Source organism: Corvus kubaryi, unplaced genomic scaffold (assembly GCF_017639235.1).
Source record: "Corvus kubaryi isolate FWS band 111438036 unplaced genomic scaffold, C.kubaryi_AGA036_p1.0 76, whole genome shotgun sequence".
NCBI lineage: Eukaryota > Metazoa > Chordata > Aves > Passeriformes > Corvidae > Corvus > Corvus kubaryi.
Window position 1 is genome coordinate 894,752 of NW_024582063.1, and position 17,398 is coordinate 912,149.

At 49.9% G+C, this 17,398-nt stretch overlaps 1 protein-coding gene across 1 annotated transcript in view; it reads right to left on the reverse strand.

Moving 5' to 3' along the window:
- Positions 1-17,398, reverse strand: part of ITPKB (inositol-trisphosphate 3-kinase B) — a 67,656-nt gene that overhangs the window by 30,157 nt on the left and 20,101 nt on the right. The window lies entirely within an intron of this gene.

The following is a 17,398-nucleotide window of genomic DNA, read 5'->3' on the forward strand; positions in this document are numbered from 1 at the left end:
TCAAACATTTTGGGGGATGGAGTATGCTTGCTAGAAGTTCATCTAACTGTTAGACAGTATCACACATGGTGTAATTTCATCATGACAATTCAGAATTAACATTTTAGGGTCAGTGTTTCTTCTTTGGTTCGGTTCTGTGTTCACAATCCTATTTGTCCTTCCCTGGTGTGGGCAGAAGTAGCAATCTCAGCATTCCTTGCAGGGGTCTCCTGCCCTGCAGGGTTAATTCCCCCACCACTCCGGGGCACTATGCAAGTACTGGGAGGCTGCAGCTGCTATCACAAAGCCACCCCCCTTAGCAGTGTGCTGGCTCACAGCGTGGCCATACCGTTCTCAGAGTCAGGGATCAGCAGACAGCTGTAAAACTAAAGTATTAGTTCAGTGGTACTGCATCATGGCTTGGAAAACCTCCCTTGTCTGAAGGGAAAAAAAAGGAAAAAAACCCCATATGTTTCCAAGCTCTTGATTTGCTCCTGTTGTTGAACAGAGATGGAAGGAAGCTACAGACAGGCACTCTCACCTACAGGGTGATCGCTAGAAGTTCCCCATATCTCCCTTGTAGATTTTCTACATGAAAAACAAGTCCAGCTCTCTACAAAGAAGCACTGAGACTTTCACAGTCTCGGAACAAAAGGTACCACGATCAACTAGAAATCACAAGCTACCTTTTGGAGCTAGTTGCTTTTTGGTGACCTTGCTGAGCTCCACTGCTTGGCTCCACTGTTTGGAGCCACTGTTTGGCCTGTGGAGAATAAAACCTTATTTTTTACTGCTAAGTCACAACTCTGTGCAATAGCATATGGCTGCCTCTCAGGGATGTAACTGGCCTTACAGGATCCTTGGCCTTACATGGAATGAGGAGGAGAGATTTGCAGAAAATAAGCTGTACTGCTTTGCAAATGTACTATCCCTGTCACATGGCAATCTGCTAATACAAGCAATATTTGCATTTTTTGCATAAAACCAATTTGGATTCACTGTTCCTTCACCTGCACAAACACCAAGGCTCTCTGCATGAAAAACAAGTTAGGAAGCTACTGATGAAGAAGTGGCATTCCTGATGCTACCGCTTTGGGAACTACTGAAAATGTTTCATGTGCTCCCTCTTAGAGCCGACAAAGTGTTTCAAACCATGGCCACCACAAGACATTTGTGTCCCAGTGACAGCCTCGTCAGTGGGGGAGGCTCACACCTCCTCACCAATGTACACTGGCACTACATGGGTAGGATGGCACAGCTAACTAGGGACACATCCCCAGGACACCACCGAGGAGAAGGATCCATTTCTCCTCAGCTGGCATCTCCAAAATGTCCAAGAAAAGCGCTGCCAGCACTCTTCCTGCACATGGGCCCTGAGGCAAGGGCACGATTGCCACCTTGGGGTTCAGTACCGACCGTACACCAGCACTTGCAGAGCTCTGCACAGGAGCCATGCAAATGTTGTGGCTAAATCTTCTCCATTCCTAATCACAAATGTAATTGTCTATGCAAAGCTGGTGTGCCCAGGTAGTGACTGCTGGGCCCCTTGCCTCAGCCTGCTCACCCCTGCACGAGGGGAAGGCAGGGACCCTCAACACCCATGCTCCAGCTCATCAGGGTCGACATAAAAAATCTCACAAGACTTAAATCTGTTAGTGGTGCTGTCCAGGCAGCAGTATTGTGGATGCAGAGGAAGAATCAAAACCCCATAAATAAAAGTATTTCATCTTGGCTAACACATGCCTATGGAAACAGTAGCATAGGTCTATCCCTCTTATGTAGTCACCAGCACAAGCAGACATGGCACAAGTAGAGGGAAGGTGTCCTATTTTACTTAGATTATAAACAACTGTAAGCTTTTTAGGGCACTACAGTTAGTGGTTCTGCAATGGAAAAGTTTATATGCTGGAAACAGTGTCTTGTTAATGAGCTACGGTATTTTTAGTATTTTTAATAGCCACAGGATGTTTGAGAAATTAACAAGAAACGTGTTGATGAGGTGACTATTTGTGACACCCGCTGATGTGCCAGACAAGAACAAAGTATTCCCAAGTCAGTGACTGGCACATCACAGAGAATGGCTAGATGAGGGGAGGGTGGAAGAGGAGATTTTTGTTTTCTGTATAGAGAGGTAGTTAAAAAAAGGATCATTGAAAGCATTTGGAAAGTTTTAGCCATGGCAAGCAACTAACAGAGACTCTTTTGGAAGATGCAGGTCCCATTAAGTGGTTGTTAATTTGAGTTTAAGCAGCTCCAGAGGAAAGGAGCAGAAACACTCATAGAACGGAGGATCTGGACAAAATCAGGAGAGGAGCTGCAGCTGGGTTTCAGCTGCACAGCAATCAGTGCTGGGATTTGGGACTGGCAGCAGAGCTCACTGGTTTCAAGAGGAATGTTTTAGATGCAGGGCACAGTAATGCTCATATGGGGCAATATCCTTCACTCCACAGCACTGTTGCTTCCTTAGATTAGGAACTACAGGACAATATAAAAAATTATCCACTCTAAGAGACTGGTCTCAAGAGCTGGATTTTGTGAGTCAGTCCCAGGTCTTGTTGAGTCTCCCAGTCCCACTGGAAAATATGAAAAGAACCCACCCTCTCCTCAGACAAGCCTGCCCTTTGTGCTCTGGAGATCCCGTTCTGGTGGCATGGGGCCCTTTGTCACTCCTGTGCTGCTCCTGGGCCACGATGGGAAGGCTGTGATTTGGGGGAACCACCCTGCCCCAGGTGGGCAGAGGAGAGCAGCTCCTGAATTGAAGGCATGCGGTAAATCCACCCTGGATGAGTTTCCCTTTACAGAGCCCTGTTTGAGCAACTTTCTGGAGCCAACTTTTAAAGTCTGCAACTTTTAAAGCACCCAGGAGCATTGCCTGGCTGTAATTTAACCTTGTGATAATTTCAACCCATGTAAGTGAAAGCTGTAAGTGTGCCTGGCAGCCCTGTGAGAGAGCAGCCACGCCAGCCCAGCATCCCATGTCAGCCGAGCATCCCGTGCTCAGGAGCCATTAACACCTGAGTCAGGGGAAGGAGGACAGAAAGAAATGGAATATAGAGCCTGAACTCAGGCTTGGAGCTTTGCCCTTTGGGTAGCTGCAGGCAGCACGTGCTGCATGCATTTGCTGCATGCTTTGAGAAAGCTGAGAGCTGCACACAGTGATTGAGAGTTGATACCAGAGCTGTGATTACTCAAATTAAGATGGCACTTCAAAACCAAGCACTGGTCCCACCATGAACTATGCTACACCATCTGGGCATATGTGGCCAAAGATATTTTCCTCCCTGACCCATTCCTATTCCACATACACAGTGCTTGCTTCTCCCCCACCTCATTTTCTGCTGGACAGACTAAAGAAACTTGATCAGCACCTCACTGTGGCCATCTCTTGCAAGGGAGAGAGGCAAGGAAGAGCCAGATGCTCACTGCATCCTGGAACCCCACGCCCCAGGGCAGCCCTACACAGCCAGGGTGTGATGCTGATGCTGTGCCTGGCAGCCAGCTCCATCCCTGGTCCACCAGCAGCCAGAATTTGCTGTACAATCACTTTGGCACACTCCTTCCTTCCTTTTCAAGACAGGCCAGAACTAAACTTTTCCATTGAGACGGGTAAACAAAGACTTTGCTTTTTCCCCTGTAACAAAGTTTAGCCCAGGAAGTCACATGAGCACGGCTGCATCCAGCATGTATATCCAAAATGGCTCGAGCTGCTGGCAGAGGATGGATGTACAAAACCTGATACAGGACAAAGCTCTGCCCTGGAAATGCACTTCCACCAGTGCATGGAATTGCACCAGAAACATCCTGTCCTTCTGCACGAAGGCCAAATCCGACCCTTGGCTGGAGTGGACTCCTCTGCCACACACCATGTGTCAGGGAGGACACACTGTCACTAAGACTCTGTGTTCTGGCTCTCCACCTAATTTCCCACAGCTCCCAAGGTCTCCCCTTGAATTGCTGTCATGTGTTCCCCCAGTGCACAAAAGGTACCCTTGGCAGGACACTGAAATGCATGTACAGGAATTTTGCTGCTGGAGGAGCCCGGCTGCCCCAGCCAGCCTGAGGACAGAGGGTGGAAAACTACCCTGCAAAATATCTGTGCTCTGGAGTATGGAGAAACTATGAGCAATTTGCCTTAGGGGCAGCAAAAACACAGGGATTTGCTGATGGTCATTTTCTGCTATTAGAGCAATAAATCCATTCAACTGTCAGCCAAAATGCCAGAAAAAAAGAATGTGAGCTCAGGGAAAACAGGAAAAAAAAAAAAAAAAAGTATTATTAGTTGAAAATATTTTCTAGCAACTTTTAGAGGCAGTTCTGAGCCCAGCACCAATCAGTCAGAAAACCTGCTACCTCTGAACCCGTGCCAGGCCACCCCTGCAGCTACTGTGCTTCCCCATGACTTTCTCATCCTGTACAGAGGTTTACAAACTCCAGAACACTGGGAATTTCATCTGAAGCCCTTGAAGAAGATAGCAAATGCAGACTGTGCCCTTTCCCCTTCCCAGGGAGGAAGGCAGGCTAGGAGGTTCAAGGGCAGCATGAGGTGTTGACTTGGCAGTCTGTGGAGCTGGTGCTGTCCTGAGGCTGCATTTTGCTCACTGAAAAATAATTTCCATTGATGCCATTTTACTGCATCCCCACTTGTGCCCCTTCTCCTACCTCTCTTCCCTCTTCGGCAGGCTTTTCTGGATGTTTCCCAATGGAGGACATTGTCCCAGTAACCTCGCACTGACTTGTGGTGAAAATGCAAGGCAAACCGGCCAGGTGAGCAGATCTGTGGTGGCTCAGCTTCTCTTAAAGCTGAATCCCTGCTGCCGCCTGCAAAGGTGCCTTCAGCATGGGCTGCTGACAGCAGACAGGATCCAACATCTTGGGCTCCTTTTGCTGCTCAACAGGACATTTCCAGCCTCTATATTGGGGCTGCCCATCCGCAGGCAAGAAGCTCTGCCCCTGTCTTGTTCCCAGTAAAAGCATAGACACGGAGGCGTTTGCCTGGAAAACTGTTAGTAATCCCATTTCCCGGGGATCTGGGGGCTGTTGCCTCTGCAGGAGTCCCCCACCTCATGTTGCAATATGCCATGGCTGCCTGCTGGGAGCCAGTGACAGCCAATTCCAGCGTTCCCACTCAACGGCTCGCTCCCTATGGAAATGAGCTGTCAGGGCTGCACAACTGGGATGACAGCTTCCAGCTGTGCTGTGCTCTCAGCAAGCAGCCTATTCCCAGTGGATGGGCAGGATCCTCAGCCCAGGTACTCTCCCCAGGTCCAGCAGGCAAGCTGTTCTGTTCTGATCCCTCCGGCTGCTTTTGGCAGCTGTGAACGGAGCAGGCTGCTCAGTGCGTCAGTGCTTGCTCTCAGTGACTGGGAAAGATGGATCAGCACAGCACAGGGCTATCAAACTGCTCCTTCAGGACAAGCACTCCCAGCTCATGCTCAGAGACATGGAGGTCCCAGGCTGAAGTGCTGCCAGACCAGCAGACTAATCCTATCACTAGAAGGGCAGTGGCCCCTCTCCCTGTGGAAGAGAGCAACTTTCCAGGACCAGCAGGACATCCTTTTTTGGGGCTGAGCAGAAACCAACTTGCAGCAGCGAGACTGAGAGGCAGAAGGAGGGCAGGAGCCGGGGGCCCTAGCACTGGTGCCCAGAACTTGGGGTTGCTGTGGGACAGGCAGACTTGCTGGAGCACAGGGCTCACCCCAGGGCTCATTTTCAAGACGATGATGTAGAGCCAAAGCTTTTGCAGGATAGACCCATGACGAGTTTCTTGACATGGGACTGGGTTGGACTACCATGATCCATCACCACTTTCTGAATTCAAGGCCAGGCTGTGCTATCTGACCACATTCATACCGGGGCAGGATGGAAACTGAAAGCCATAGTAATGACCCAGCTGAGGGGAAAGGAGGAATCAGATCAACATGTTGCGATTTCCGCCCAGCCCTGTTGATTCCTGCAGTTACTGAAGTGGCACTTGTTTGTTGATGTAACAGGGACTGACTCAGTGGGAACAAACCCCGAGGGAAAGGTCCTTCTGAAAGATTTGTTCCTATTATTTAGTCTGTGGCTTAATCAGACATCTCTACAGAAAAATCAGCAATAACCTTGCCTTGTAATTTACTGAAAATGAAGTCACTGGCCCTGATTCACTTACCAGGGGCTTCATAGGCACCAAAATGCTACAGCAGAAGAAAGTGAGCCCACATCTTCCACCTCCCAGGACTGCCACCACCTGAAGCACGTATTTTGAGTGGCTGAGTCTGAAAACGCATGTTTGTTTCCTTATCCTGGGACACACTTTCTCCAGCTGCAGATGGCAAACAGGGAGATATGAGAACACGCATTTTTGCTACAGCTGCATGAAAAGCCAGGTGGTGATGGATTGCATATCCATGCCACACATCATCAAGATGTTCTATCAAATACAAAGCTCTGACATGGAAATTACAAGATTTGGCTTCATCCTTCCACTCTGATGCAAAGCTTCATTTGAACTTTAAGCTTATCTTTGCAATGTCGAGCATGAACATCTGCAATTTCTATGGGATCTAGAGGAAACCTCACAAGAGCAATCTAGCAGACAGCCATTTAACATAACCACATTTCTAAACTACAGGGCGACCATATTAAATCAGGTTCCTTTCAACACACACGGAGAAGAAGAACAGGAAAGGCAGAGGCCCCAACAGCTCTAGTTTGAGACTAGTGTTTCACGCAAGCGACGTTTTTCCAAAACATAAGCAGTAGGTAAAAAGCCTACCCTTAGACTGATTCAATTCTACCATTACTTTAAAAAAGCAATGCAAACCAGTGCCTCAGTGCCACCCAGCCAGTTATCGAATGAAGGCTTGTAGTGCCCGGGGTCTGGCAACACAGAATGTTTCCAAGGAAAGTGGTTGGGTTGGCAGCTGAAATACCAGCAGAAAAATGCACAGAAAAGAAAGTTACAGCTTCCCAGAGGAGCAGCCCTTTAATGCTATTCCCACCTGAGTTTCCCCTATTGTGCAGCTTCCTTGAGGTTTGTCTTAGATTCTTTGATAAGGTACTGGGAGTTTAGAGACTGAGGAATTGTCATCCTGGAGAAGAGTAACACATAAGCATTAAAGCCTCCGCATCAGGTTTTTCAGATGCACACAACTACTTCTCTCCACAGTTCATCACACACAGTGAGTAGCTTCAGAAGTTAAGGCATCTATGCAGTGCCTTCATGCTGCTACGATGGCACTGCGTAGATTCCTAAACTCATTGAGTGTCCACTGATCCTCTCTGGGCTGTGGGACACAAACAAGGCTGTGGGGACCTACAGGAACTCAAACCTCCACCCCTGCCCCTAGACGTAGGGGAGGGCACATGGGTATGTCTGTGAGCCAGCCACAAGTGCTGCAGCCCATGTGGAAGGAGGCAATCCTGATTTGCCAGGCGCCTGCTGATCCCTGCCACCTCCCTCTGCCCTATTCTGTTCTGGCAGAGCAGCCCACGCGCAGGATTCCTTCACGGCTGAGACAGCTGCTACAGCTGGCACGGAGACCCTGGACCTAAGGGGTGGAGATGTGCAGGGCCACTCATCCAACACAAACCAGAGGTGGATTTTCAGTCTGTGTTTCTGGGTGGTGCCCCATGAGAAACAGGGAAGGCATTGCAAAGTCATTTGAATCTGGTAAGCCTTGTCCCTACCTGATCTCATTAATCAATTCCTCTCAGAGAGAGCAGTAATTTCAATGGTATGCTGCCAAACTCCCTCCTCCTCCACTCTTCGAGTGATCCAAAGGTGCTTTACATACCACAGCACCTGTGCCTGGATCAACAGGCAGAGCATCTGCCTTCTGCTCTCCACTCTCCTCCACCAGTAAATCCAGTATTTCACACCCCACACACTCACACTTGTAAGTCCAAGCAGCAAACTTTTCAGTTTTAGCTTGATTCATCCTTTCTGCATCATTTCTCCCCAGACTTGCCCATTAACGCTGAGGCCCCTTGTGCAATAGGACATAGAGCTACATCTCCAGCAACAGCCCCTTCATTTCACAGGCTATGGCAGCCGTCCCTCCCAGCAAGTTACTCGTGTTTTCCTAAGAAATGTGGCAAGCACTAATCCCTTTGTTTTCCTATTACTTCTGCAGAAGCGATTGCACTCAGCGTTTGTCACCCCCAGATCTCCCTGCTGACGTGGGGCATTCATTTCTCCATCCCCATGGGACGCAGTCCCACGGGCTCTGTCACAGCTGGAGCAGAGCGGAGTGGAGCGGAGCAGAGGGGTGGGCAGGGAAAACACAGCCCTTCCCAGCAAGCAGTGGCATCAGCCTGTGAAACGTGCCAAGGTGTTTCTGATGGGCTGCCCTGCAGAGCAGACACCGAGCGCTCGGGAATTGAGAGTGGCGACTGAGATGAGGCAAATTTCCCAGCACTTGTGGGGGTGGCCATGGCATGCCAAACAGGCAGCGCCAGGTACCAGGAAAGCACAAGCAACAAAGGGCCTGTGTGCTTCAACGAAGAGTGGTGAGGGGCGAGGGAAAAGGGCTAGAGCACTGGTGGCATGTGAGGAAGAGGAAGAGGGAAGGCACAGTAGCCCTCGCCTGCTGGGCTGCAGGGCTGAGCACTGCCCTCCTTCTTCCCCACCACCTAACCCCAAAAATCCTTGCACTGCCGAAACAGCTTCTTACAACATCAGTTCAGTGACTCTCAGCTGTCCTTGAGAATGAAAAACCTCTCTGTAGCTCAAGCAAGTAAAATCTAAGTTGTGGGGTGGTGGGGCTGTGGGACACCCTTCTGAGGATGCCAGTGGGTTAGACAAAAAGAACCCCAAATCTAAAGTCTAACGGCATTCCATAGAGACACCACAGCTCGCATTCAGAGACTGCTCAAATATTCTGTTGTGATGGAAGGCCTTTCATCATAAGAATAGGTCAAATCAAGGAAACGACTTTGCCTCCTTATTCATTAAAACATTCTCTGCCCCTGCCTATAGCCAGTGGCTCATAACTTGCATGACACAAAACACTGCACTGCCACGGGAATAAGCATCCTCAAGTCCCTCATTTCCAGAGAGTGAAGGCACTTGACACCCCTGAAACCAGACCTCTGTCCTCCCCCATCACCCTGCTATGCAGCACTCAGGCACTTCATCCACCCCAACCTCCCCCTGTTCCCATCTCTCTGCCACAGAGAATCAGCCGTGCCTCAAACTTTCCAAGCACCTGTCACTCTTTCCTGTCTGCCCCAACAACCCTACCTGTGACAGGAATTCCCACAACAGTCCGTCATCGTTGGCTTGCCGCGGGCGCCCCTGCATCGCAGTCCTGCGGGAAAGGCTCTTCCGCTCACCCGCTGGCAGCCCGAGACGCGGCGAGCTCGGGGAGAGGCAGTGCCCAAAGCACTAAGTGCTCTCCTGCCTCCTGTTTCGCTCCTCAGGCTCTGGCGACAGGTCTCTGCTGTGCCCAGGAGCCTTTATAATTCGCACGTGGCGATTCCTTCAGCTAGAGGCAGTTTTCCCAGAGGTTTCCCGGATCTCCTGTGCAAGGCTATTGCCATAAATCAATTGGATTGCTTAGTCACCTCTGTTTGTCCACTCGGTGCCAAGGCAGACCTGCTATTTCACAGCATGTACTGTACGAAGGAGCCAGTTCCTGTCAATTAGATGCACCACTGCAAACTGAATCACATATTGTTTTCTATATCGACTTGTTTTCTGCTGGCCTGGAAGAAACATACTTTACAGCCATAAATAAGACAGAGAACAAAAAAGAGTTACAGAGTCATGTTAAAGGCTGCCTGACAGAGGGCCATGTGCACCTGGGACACTGTGGTGTGACTGGTTGTGAGGGTTGAGGAGTGAGGAAAGGAGAGGTCTGAACAGTGCTCTGTGCTCCAGCAGGCACTGGATACGCTCACTGAAGCCAGAGTTTTTCCCTGAGGGCCACTGGAGTGTGAAGGGCCAAGACCCTTCAGGCAGTGTTTACGACCATGGAGCACTGTCTGAATCAAAAGCTGCTCTTCAGCCTTGCCAGCCTCAAAACGGGCTACAAACCAGAGGTATCCAAGTAAGTGGGTGCTTAAGGAAAGGCTGACCTCTCTGCTAAGCCTTCCTCATTTCTAAAACGGAGCACTCCTCGACTGCCCAACAGGGATGCTGTCAATGCCTATGACATGATTATTCCTACACAGATGTGAGCCCTGGAAGCAAGACAACATTTGCTGTCCCCAGCCGGGGGGCTGCGCCCCGCAACTCCTAACAAAGAGCTCCCATGCCTGCCCCTGGCACAGCCACAAATGTGCTCACAAAACCAAGGGCTGAGAGCCTGCCGGGTGTCATTTCAACGAAAGTACAGAGAGGCCCAAATCAGCTGGCAGAAGTTGCTGGAAAGCTCTGCCTTCATCGCCCCTCACTCTCTGCTTCTCCATAGGGGCTCCCAAAAAGCAGGGTGGCTTCTCCGGTGCTTGCAGTCAGCGTGGGGCCATACCCACCTCCTCACTCTTCCAGACAAAAAAATTGTGTCCAGCTCTTTTCTATTGGAAAGGTTTGTGTTTCAGTTCTCCTTACCATATTGATTATAAAATCTAACTTTTGACTTCTGTGATGTATTAAATACAAAACATTTAAAAATCTGGAAGGCTGTGGCAGAGGAGGAGAAATAATCAGGAAAGCGTGTGTACGAATGCTGAGATAATGTTTAAAGTAAACAGGAATCGAGGCCTATTTGTGGTACATCCTGTACAATAAAAGAGATTAAAAGATGATGTATTACCACCAAGACCTTATAGTATAAATGTGCAACTTCTAATAAAACTTTCTGCATTTCAGAGGCAGATTGTCTAAATCCTGAGACAGGCAAGTCACTGATGATGGCTGCAGGCAGAAGTGACTGACAAGAGCAGCCAAATTGCTTCCACTAAAGGACAGGAGTTTCACAAGGAGGTTTCAGAGCCCTCCAGAGCCTGCCCAGAAAGTCAGCACTGCCAGTCTCCCTGTGGATTTGGTGCCTGGATTTAATGGCATTGACTTGCCAGGAAAAGAGGGCAATGAGAGTAATTAAGCAAAATAGAGAAGGGAAAAGCACAACAAGAATTAGTACAATGCTCAGGAAAAGATCCACATCCAGGGAAGCGATGCTATGTCCCTGGTAGTAGCAACCACACTCAGCAGTCAAGACCCAACACATCTGTCCCTGGGGCACTTTCCTTTTCTTTGGCATCATGATGGAGCAGGGGCACTGGGAGGCTGGCATGCTCATCCCTTCTGGTGACAGTGCAGCAGTGAAGCTGGGCTGGATCAGATTCACGCTGTGGCTCTTCTTAGCAGAGCCCCAGTTCCAGCACAGCTGCTGCCTGGCTGCTCCCGTTGCCAGCTGCTCACCAGCGAGGGCACGGGGCTGTGTCCCAGCTCTGTCCCTTCTCCCCCAGCAGGGCCCAAAGGTCACAGCCAGGCTGCCACAATTACTGCTAGAGCTGCCACAGGAACAGGGACAACAGCACTGGGAGACAGCTACAGAAATTCAGACCTGCCATATGCTCCAAAGGATGAAGCCATTCCCACCCCAGGCTGCCTTCAATGCACAGCACATTTGTAGACACCTGGCTGCTCCTACCCAGCTGCTTGATGAAAACCTGAGAAAACCTCATCAGGCTGTAATGCCAGCTCTGGGAACAAAGTGTCCAGAAAACCTAGGCGGAGACTTCCTGCTGGTGATAGAAACGCGAGGGCGGATGCTCGCAGTGCAGGACGTCCCTTGCTAAAGGAGTTACTGTGGGTCCCAGCATAACAGCCTGAGCTTCCCCAGACAGGTGCCTGCAACGAAGCATCCCTGTGGCCCCAGCATGCCAGCCTTCCCTGGGCTGTGGTGAGACATAAAGCAGAAACGGGCATTGGTGTGAAATGAAGTGACGGTGCCTCGCTCCGGGGTTTGTAATGAACGCCACTCACGCCTCTGCTCGTGACCACCCATCTTAACGGGCAGGCTCTTTGTGACAGGTTTTGTTGGTGAGAGCCACAGAGCTGCCGTGGGTTTAAAGATTCGCCAGCTCTTTCTCATTCCCCACACCCCATAAATAGCATGTTTCTATTCTGACTTCAACGATTACAGCAGCTAGGGATTTTTGCGATTTCTGTGAAACTAGAAGTAAAAGCAACCTTCATTTGGACATAATCATGGAGGATTTCTTTTTAACAGTCCTTTTTATTGAAAAAACTCCACTTAAATTTCAGTGAGAGCATTGCTTTCCAGTAAGAATGCAAGCAAAATTGAAAGAAGTTTTTGAGTCGGGTTCACATGGTATTAATATGACTGAGGCACTTGTCAATGCATGGGTGGAAGCACTCACATCCCAGAGCAGGGGAGGATGTCACTTCTGGTTGCTCAGATGCAAGAGCTCCTCATCCACACCCTGCACCAGAGAACGAAGGACATGTAAACCCCTCCTCAAATCAGATTCTTCACTCCAGACAAAAAGCTCCCATCTTGAGCTCTGAAGGTCCAAGCACTGGCAGGACACGTGCTGTGGCACGTGTTGGCAAGTTATTCCTGCCATCCCTGTGCCTGAAGCACGCTGAGCAGCTGCGTGGCAAAAGCAACACCGTGCCGAGAAACGCCGCAACAGAACGTGAGGTCTTTGGGCTCTGGGTGTGTATCCCTGGGTGTGCACACTCATGCTACTGCTCCTCCTCAAGCCACTCACAACTAACCTCCCAAGGTCTCTTCCACCTGCATGTTACTGCACTTCAGGCCAGCTGAAAGGGGCTGCAAGACAAGTGCAAATCTGAAGAGGAAACCCACAGGCCCCAGTTTGAGGGCAGAAAAGAGAGATGTTTTCATCGGTGCTAACCTGCTCGCCTTGGCAACCCGCCACCAGATGAAGGAAACATACTCTCTTCTTTCATGAGAGGTTAAGGACTCCCCTCAGTGTGAGGCCGTGCACATCTCTGCAGTCATGCACCCCTGCAGCATCTGCTTTTATGTCCAACTTCACCTGCCTGCCCTTCAGCAGTTACTTTGGGAGGTGGCCCTTGAAAAAGAAGACCCAGCACTAACCAGGTTATGGATTATTAACATTCACAGAGCTAATCATCGAAAGGAGTTGTACAGACCCCTGATTGAAAGGGATGAAACTCCCACAGGATTAGACATGCTGTTTCTTTGCAGAGCAGAGCCTGGGGGTACCTAACCCAGCAGCAAACAGCCAGGCATCAGAGACAACCTCTATTGTCCTTTGCTGGCTGTGTGCAGGCAGTGGAGCGTGGCTGGGAGCTGGCAGAGCTCCCAGCCTGATGGGATGGTGAGAAGAGCCAGTCCCACCACTTGGAGGAGAAAAACCCAGTGCAGGAGGAGTGGGGAATTTCTGTGGAAATTCTGGCACAGACAGAAACTCCAAGACTGTCAGCTGGCAGAGTCAGAGAGCCCACCTGTAGGAACATGTTTTGCTGGACCAAGGAAGCAAAAGACAACCACTTGCCCCAAGAGAGGAGAGGCAGAGGAGAGCCCAAGAACTGGAAGAGCATCCCTTCCCATGGGGCCACGTAGCCTAATGGCACATAACACATAGCAGGGCTGCCTGGACTACCCACATGCACAGAAACATGGTAAGGAACAACAGTGAACACAGAGGTCTCAGAAGGCAGGTGGTGCAGTCCCAGTAAAGCCTTCCCCCGTAAATAATGATCCATGTTGGTCCCCAAGACGCCTTGGGGCTGCAAGCTGGCTGTTCTCTCCAGCCCATCAGCTCCCTGTTCTGGTGCTGGTGCATCAGTTTCTCCCTTCAAAGTGTCTCCTGAACCAACATGTGCCAATCACCCAGCTGTACCTGCAAACCCTGCTTTTTCCAGGCCCACCACATGAAGCACACAGGCCTGTGGATTGGAAGCTGGGGAACAGCTCCAGCACCTCAACTGCACAGCTCCTCCATGAGGGAATATGATGGACTAGCTACTGCCTGAAAGCCCTGCTGATGTGCCTCAGACCTATCCCAAACAACATCCTTCTTTCAGTCCCGAGACATTCCTGGCAGCCAGGTCCAACTGAATTTCATAAGGACTCCAAAGCAATCCCTGGGTCTGCTGGTGGTGCTCCAGCAGTTTCCCTCCTGACACAGGGCAGGATTGAACGTCTCTGTGCTGAAAGGGCAACATGCAGCCATACACAAATGCCTTGAGGACCAGAGCTGCTCACTCTCTAAGCAACGCTCATGTAGTCTGCAGAAACCTGGGGGAGCCCTATGGTCCTAAACACTCCTTGCTCAAATATAATCTAGAACCACTGATGAAGAAAGGGTACCTTCCGCCCCTCCCTAGACAAAAAACACAGCTGCATACCTTAAACCAAGTATCCTAGTGCTTTGTTTTTCCACATTTCTCTTCATTTTCCGTTACAATAAAGCATCTCAAGCAGCACTACCCCTCAAACTAAAACTGCAGGAAAAGGGTGGGGCTTTCTAACAGAGCTCAAACTGTGCGTTATTTGTGTAACCCTTTGAGGTGGAAGCCAGATCCTCAGCTGGTGTAAATGTGAGAGCTGGGCTGAAGCTAAGACAGCTTGGAGACTTCATAGCAGGGGAAGACTTTGCCTACCAAGTCCATCAGTACAAGATGCTCAGAGGGTGCCCTGCTGATAGCACCCTCCAAGGAGCAGCCACTTGGGATCACCACAAGCTTTGCACAGCGTATGCTGTGAGTTCACACCAGCTCTGGGGAAAAAACGCACCCTTTTGGGTCCTGTTCCTGAGGCTGCCACAGGGCTAGTGCCAGTCTGTGTGATGGACCTGGGGCTCATCATTTGTGATGTTAGGTCGCAGGAGCTACAAAACCTAAGGCTTTCACTGTCTCAGGTGCTGCATTTAATAGGAAACTGGGCAAATGCTGTCACCAGGAGTTCCAGCTATGAGGGCAGCAGAGCCTGCATGGCCCAGATCACAGCAAGTGCATTCCGTGTGTTTGCTCTCAGCTGTGTCCTTGTTTCACAGGAAGATGAAGCCACACGAGGAGCTGCCCTCTTGTTCGGAGCACAGCCTTTTACCACCACAGAAAGCTGTGGGCCTTTGCCATGGGCCAGGCAGTGCCTCTGCAGCCCCCTCTCCATCACACCCAGCCTCAGCCCATCGGCCATGGGGGCTGCAGTGCAGAAATCCCATCCTGTTCCTTCCACATGTTCAGCTTATGGCCACTGCTGGAATCCCACAAAGCTGCAAGCAGGTGGCTGTGGTGCTCCCCCAGCCCTTTTTCCCCTTGGCACAGGTGGGCTCAGAGCATCCCACAGCAGGGAGTTCCCCAGGGTGGCTCTGCATGGAGCCCACTAATTTCTTCTCCCAGTCAGTGTGCATATCCTTGCAATTTCATCTCACAAAGTGTATGTCAATTTACCAGACAGGGTAGAGTAGAAAGGAATGAACGGAAAAGTTTTCACAATGATCTTAGATATTTCACTTGACACCCATTAGCTTGCAGGCTAAATAATCCCATATATAAACTTTGTCTATCTCCTTACTCAGTTTTCTTCACCAAGACCTTTTCACTTTAAGCCTGAGGGATGACAGAGGAAGGCAAGAAGTAATGTTCCACACAGGCTTCTAAACAAAATAATCTGGAAACTATTACAGTAATGTGAAACTGCCTTATTGTGTTTCTACTGATCCCCTCTGAACAGGTTTAAAGAATTATTGGGGTGATTATTGGGGTGAGACCACATGTTTCAACAGCTAACATGAATGTGGAAATATAAATGTGCTGCTCCTCCAGGCATTACCAGCAAGTGATCTCAAGGCACACACCCTACCCTTAGAAACCTTTGTGTTCTGAGACCCCAGGACACAGAAGCAAATGAAAGCAGGGAGAAGGGGGGAGGGAGCTCTTACAAAACTAATTGCGCAAAAATAGGACTTTATAACCCACCTGCTGCCTAAGAATGAACTCTGCACCTTGCTAGTATTGGTTCTAACAAAAGTGTGTCTTTTCTTGACCTGTAAGATTAAGGGCTTCCCTGGAAAACCACTCAGGCGGCATAAATATTGAGAATATGCGACTTGGGGATCCAAGCTGCTCTAAGTGCTTTTGCAGGCAGAGGAAATGCGCAGCACGAGAATGAGCAGCCTCCAGTAAAGGACTAAGTGAAAGAGGAGTTCAATTATGACTAACCAGACCCAAGCACTAAAAGCATTTGCCCAACATCACCCTCATTAGATTAAAATGCTGCTCTCTTCCACAGTGGAGACTGTTAAATGAGCTCAGGTCATACCAGAGACTCACGACCTCCATGAGCATGCTACCACTTCTTGGTGCAGAGACAGACATTCCCAGCTTTTCCTACAAATAACCATGAGCTACTCAGTCAAACTGTGCCATCCTCTCCTTGCCCATCCTTTGGGGACACTTTCTGCCAAGGACATGCCTGTGCATGTTAATTGCACAGAGGGTTTTAAAGATGAGGTGTGGGACCTGCAGACCTAATTCTGGAGATGAGGACGTGCAGGAACTGGAACAAGGAAGGAGAGCAGGGCTGCAGGGAGCTGGCTGGAGCAGCTAGAGGACGTCTCCAATACAGATCCATGCCCTGCTCAGACCATCCATGCCAACCTAGTCCATGAATGAGGGATCCCATCAAATAACTGCATCTGCTTGGGCTTCTCTTGACACACCCCATGGATGTCCCCACAGAGATGTGGTTATTCTTTTCTAACTGGTTCTCTCACAGGGGGAAAGACATTGCCTCTCCTTCAGAACAGATGGCAAGGTGGCATGGGGCAAATGGCACCACTGGGGACTGGGACTTTTCTTCCCTGTCACACTGGTGCCTCCCAGTGTGAGCTAAAGCAAAGTAACCCCCATAGCTCCAGCAGAGGCAGCCAGGAGAGCTGAGATAAAACTAGACAAGGGGCTGCAGCCCCTTCCACAGCAAAGCGGAGAGCGATGGGGTCAGCAGCAGCACTCCCTGAAACTGCAGCACACCTCCCTGCTCTCCCTTGAGCCTCTTAGGAATGGTTCACAATGCAAACTGCAGACACCTGAGGAACTACAGCCTGCTCCAGCATCACAGCTCAATTTTTCAGTGTTTGAGGTGCAGAGGACCTTTGCAAAGGCGATGTGAGACATGAACATTGCAGCCAGGTTCGTGCTGGTGCCCACATGTGCACCTGATGTGCACAAGCCCTGAAACTGGGTACACACCTCCTGCGTGCACATGCATGGAGGAGACATGAACGCACCCAGCTAGATACCATGACATTGTTTGTATTCATTTACTGTAACATTTTGTCCTCGGGACTGAAATTTATCTCACCTATTTTTAGACATGTCCAATGTAGATGACTGCATCTATGCTAGTTAATTCCTTTTGCAGTCACAGGGCTGCTCAGCCTCATCTCCTCTCATGCTGTGCAGGCAGGTCTCACATACAGTGTGTTCTGCAGGGGCCTGTTTCTCCCCACAGAGGGAGGCTGGCTCAGA